The following is a 5,082-nucleotide window of genomic DNA, read 5'->3' as shown; positions in this document are numbered from 1 at the left end:
AAGTCAGGAGAGAGGAGGTTGAAGGCGTTGCCTGGTTTGGGTTGGGGAGGAGGCCGAGACCAGCCCAGGCTCCTCCCTGGGTCCCCTCTGGAGGCTGCGGCTTTGGTGCCAGGCCCTGGGCTTCCCTAATCTCACTGACTCAGGTCCCTGCCGACACCGAGGCTGTAAATTCAAAAAGCCAGTGGTCATTTGGAATGCCTGAATTGGAGCCCAGGTGCATGTTTTCACAGCCTGTGTTCTTAGTCACTGAGTTAGTGTTGCCCAAAGTGGTTAAGTCACTGCAGCCCACCATTTGGATTTTTGCCCCTTCTGTGTTTTACCTGTATCATTCACTGAATGTTTTTCTTTTGGAAACTAATCTTTTTGGGGGTACTTCAAGCGATTTGTGTTTGAAAAGGAAACTGTATCACTACCATAAATGGAGAGCTAGACTCGCCTGCCATAAAGTTACCATCCGTAGAAATGCAAAGAAATTCCTGGGGTCCAGCCTGGCTAACTGAATTTTAGAGCAGAATGATTTCAAAATAACTCCATCCCTTTCAGCTGATTGGCTGTCCTGAGAAACCTCTCTCCCTTCTATCTGTTGGTCCCTATGATCCGTAATCACTGATTCGAAGTTGGGTTGGAGCCAGAGGGGTGCTGGGAGCTGGTAAATGTTTAACAACCAACTCTCCAAAAATAAATATAAACACACACACACACACACACACACACACAGTACACATCTTACTGTTACCAATGACCTGTGGCATACAATTTACAAAGAAAAATGTTTGTAATACTTTTCATTGTAAATTCTATATAGTCCGTTGATTCCCTCAGATGTTTTCATTGCTTTTTGATGCACTCACTTATCTGTACCAACCTGAGGTTGTAATTGACGAACAAGTGTAGTTACAACACAAACCTTGGTTGATACTAGCAAGGTCAAAGTGAAGAAACAAAGACATTTGGCAGCATTTCACTAGTTTATCAATGTCACAAATGATGTGAGTGACTTCTTTGCCAAATTGTGTAATAGTTTTCAAGTACTGGAAAAATATTTCCTATTTTGCTGTATTTACGATGCAATGATTCCAGATATGACACACTTTTTAGTTAAAGCGGTATGACTAGTATTTTTTCTTTACTTCTTTAAGCCTAGACAAAACAAAACTATAAGTCAAGGGGCAATTTGGAGCATTTGCTGATTTCTGTGGTGTAAATACTCTGACCACGACCCATTTCAAATTACCTATGCGCCATCACACTGAGCGTGACGTAGAGTTGAGAGACGTACCCCAGCTCACCCTTTCTAGGATTTCCACCATACAGACACAATAGACACAAATAACCTCAGCAACCTGGGTGCTAGTTAATGTAGCAAAATAATTGGAAAGGTGGGGGTATTTAATGCTTTAAAAAATTTTTTTTTTCATTTTTACTTTTACTTTTTTATTTTTTTAAATTTACATCCAAATTAGCATATAGTGAAACAATGATTTCAGGAGTAGATCCTTAGTGCCCCTTACCCATTTAGCCCATCCCCCCTCCCACAACCCCTCCAGTAACCCTCAGTTTGTTCTCCATATTTATGAGTCTCTTCTGTTTTGTCCCTCTCCCTGTTTTTATATTATTTTTGTTTCCCTTCCCTTAGGTTCATCTGTTTTGTCTCTTAAACTCCTCATATGAGTGAAGCCATAAGAATTTTGTCTTTCTCTGACTAATTTCACTTAGCATAATACTCTCCAGTTCCATCCACGTAGTTGCAAATGGCAAGATTTCATTCTTTTTCATTGCTGAGTAGTATTCCATTGTGTATATATACACCACATCTTCTTTATCCATTCATCCATCGATGGACATTTGGGCTCTTTCCATACTTTGGCTATTGTTGATAGTGCTGCTATAAACATGGGGGTGCATGTGTCCCTTCGAAACAGCACACCCATATCCTGTGGATAAATGCCTGGTCGTGCAATTGCTGGGTCGTAGGGTAGTTCTATTTTTAGTTTTTTGAGGAACCTCCATGCTGTTTTCCAGAGTGGCTGCACCAGCTTGCATTCCCATAATGCTTTTGTTTTTAATACAATTTATTTAATTGTAATTTTATATGAATTGGTTTTTAATAAAGGCTGCTTATCAACTGGATCTCTGGACTCCCCAAACATTTGCTCCCAACCGTGTCAGTTTCAGTAAACCGGTGATTGTAAGTTTAGTAATTGTAGCCTTATCTTGAAAACAGGCAAGCTGCCTATGCACCCCTCAGAGGACCAGTATCCAGAATAATCTCTGCTCTCTTGTGATGTACACACTCCATTTGGCTCTACCTCAAAAGAATAGCAGAGTTTGTCTCTTTCCTTATTTCTCTAACTTTGCATCCTCTACTTTCCTTCTTTTTTTTTTTTTTTTTAATTTTTCAAAGTTTATTTATGAGACAGAGGGACAGAGCATGAGCAGAAGAGGGGCAGAGAGAGAGGGAGACACAGGATCCAAAGTAGGCTTCAGGCTCTGAGTTGTCAGCACAGAGCCTGACACAGGGCCTGAACTCATGAACCGTGAGATCATGACCTGAACCAAAGTTGGATGCTTAACAAACTGAGCCACCTAGGCACTGCCCCCTCCATCTTCCCTCTCATTGACTCTGCCCCCAGATATTCCTCGAACATACCAGGCATATCCGCCCCAGGACCTTGGCACTTGCTATTTTCCTTGCCTAGAACGTTCTTCCTCTAGATGTGTGCATGGTTCACTCCCACACCTCCATCAAATCTTTACTCAAATGTCATCTTCTCAGTGAAGCCCTCCCCGACCACCTAGTTACAACTGCAAACCCTCCCCTTTACCGTTCCCCCACTGACCATGCCGTAAAAATATGTCTTCCTTGCTTTATTTTTCTCCATAGCATCAATTACTTCCATATATTGAGCTGTATAAAATCCTCCTGTATATTTTGTTTATTGCCTATTTTAATTCATGACAATGGAAGCAACACAAAGGCTAGGCGTTTTTGTATGTTTTGCTGAATCTTCTGTGTATGAAACAGTGCCTAGCACAAGGTAGGTAGTCTATATATTTGTGGAATAAATGAATGATTCAATAGTGGTTGCCTGGGAAATATGTATTGAATAAACAGATGAATGAATGAATATTGCTTCAAGTCCTAGAGGCACAAAGTTACCAGGGGGAGATGTGAAAATATAGATATTGATACACTTATGTATAGATCAATATTGATCTATTTATATATATCAAGCTGTTTTATATATATATATATATACACACACACACACACATATATATACACATGTATATATATATATACACATATATATATAACATATACACATATATAACATATCCATAGATATATCAGCTTTATTAAGATATAATTCATATGCCATATAATTCACTCATTTGAAATATACAATTCAGTGGTTTTTAGTGTCTTCAGAGATGTGCAGTCATCACTAATATCAATTTTAGAACATTTTCATCACTCCAGAAAGAACCCCATGGTCATTAATAGTCACTCGTCTCTGGTTCTCAGTATCCCCAGCCCTAGGCAACCATTAATTTATTTTCTGTCTCTGTAGATTTGCCTAGCCTTCAATTAGTATAACATTTTCAAGATTCATCTATGTTATAGCATGTATTAGTACTTTATTTCTTTATACTGATGTATAATCCATTCTATGAATAAACCACATTTAATTTACTCATTCATCAGTTGATGTACATTTGAGTTTTCCCACTTTTTGGCTATAATGAATAACGCTGCTGGGAACATTCATGTTTGTGTGGGCATATGTTTTCATTTCTCTTGGATATATGTCTAAGAGTAGAATTGCTTGGTCATGTGATATTCTATGTTTAACATTTTGGAGAACTGCCCACCAGCAGTGTATGAGATTTCAAATTTCTCCACATCCTTATCAATACTCATTCATATCTGTCTTTTTTGTTATAGCCATCTTAAGAGGTATGAAATGACATCTGTTTGTGGCTTTGATTTGCAGTTGTTTGATGGCTAATGATGCTGAACATCTTTTCATGTGCTTATTGTCCATTTGTATATCTACTTTGGAGAAATATCTATTTAGATTCTTTGGGTTTTTAAATTTTTAAATTGCTTTATTTGGGTTGTCTTTTTGTTGCGTTGTAAGAATTATTTACATATTTTGAATTCTAGACCATTATCAGATGTTAGATTTGTGAAAAAAAGTTGTGAGCTATATTTCACTCTCTTGAGGGTATCTTGTGAAGCAAAAACACTTTACTTTGATGATGTCCAGTTTACCTCCATTTTCTTTTGTTGCTTGTTCTTTTGATGTCATATCTAGGAAACAATCCCCTCATCCAGACTCATAAAGATTTATACCTAGGTTTCCTTCAAGAGTTTTATAGTTTTAGCTCTTACATTTTCGGTCTTTGATCCATTTTGAGTTAATTTTAACATGTGGTGTGAGGTAGGGATGCAACTTCATTCTTTTGCATGCAAATATCTAATCATCCCAGCACCATTTATTGAAAAAGCTATACTGTCCCTATTGAATTGTCTTGATATCATTGTCCAAAAACAAGGGAAGATTGTCAATCAGATGTGTGTGATCTAATTTGTTTCTTTGTGATTAATTTTGTTGGAAGCATTGAAAATTCTAGTTAAAGAGTATTTGGCATAAAATCCATTCAAACCAGTTCAAGAATAAAGGGAATGCTCCTACTTCCCAGATTGTGATTTTTATTTAACATTTTACTTTTTAAAAATTATTATTGAGGTATAATTGGCATATAACATATTAGTTTTAGGTATACAATGTAATGTTTTGATATTTGTATATGTTGCAAAATGATCACCACTATGTCTAGCTAACTAATCTGTTACCATACATAGTTATATATAATTATGTTTCTTTTTGTAAAGAGAACTTTTAAGATTTACTCTCTCAGTAACTTTCAAATATGTAATACAGTAATGTTAACTATAGTCACTATGCTATATATTACATTCCCATGACTTATTTATTTTATAACTGGAAATGCATACCTTTCACCCTTTTCACCCACTTTACCCCCATCTCTGGAAACCACTGATCTTCTCTC

The sequence above is a fragment of the Leopardus geoffroyi genome, chromosome C2, assembly GCF_018350155.1.
Source record: "Leopardus geoffroyi isolate Oge1 chromosome C2, O.geoffroyi_Oge1_pat1.0, whole genome shotgun sequence".
NCBI classification, from domain to species: domain Eukaryota; kingdom Metazoa; phylum Chordata; class Mammalia; order Carnivora; family Felidae; genus Leopardus; species Leopardus geoffroyi.
This window is presented reverse-complemented; position numbering follows the sequence as displayed.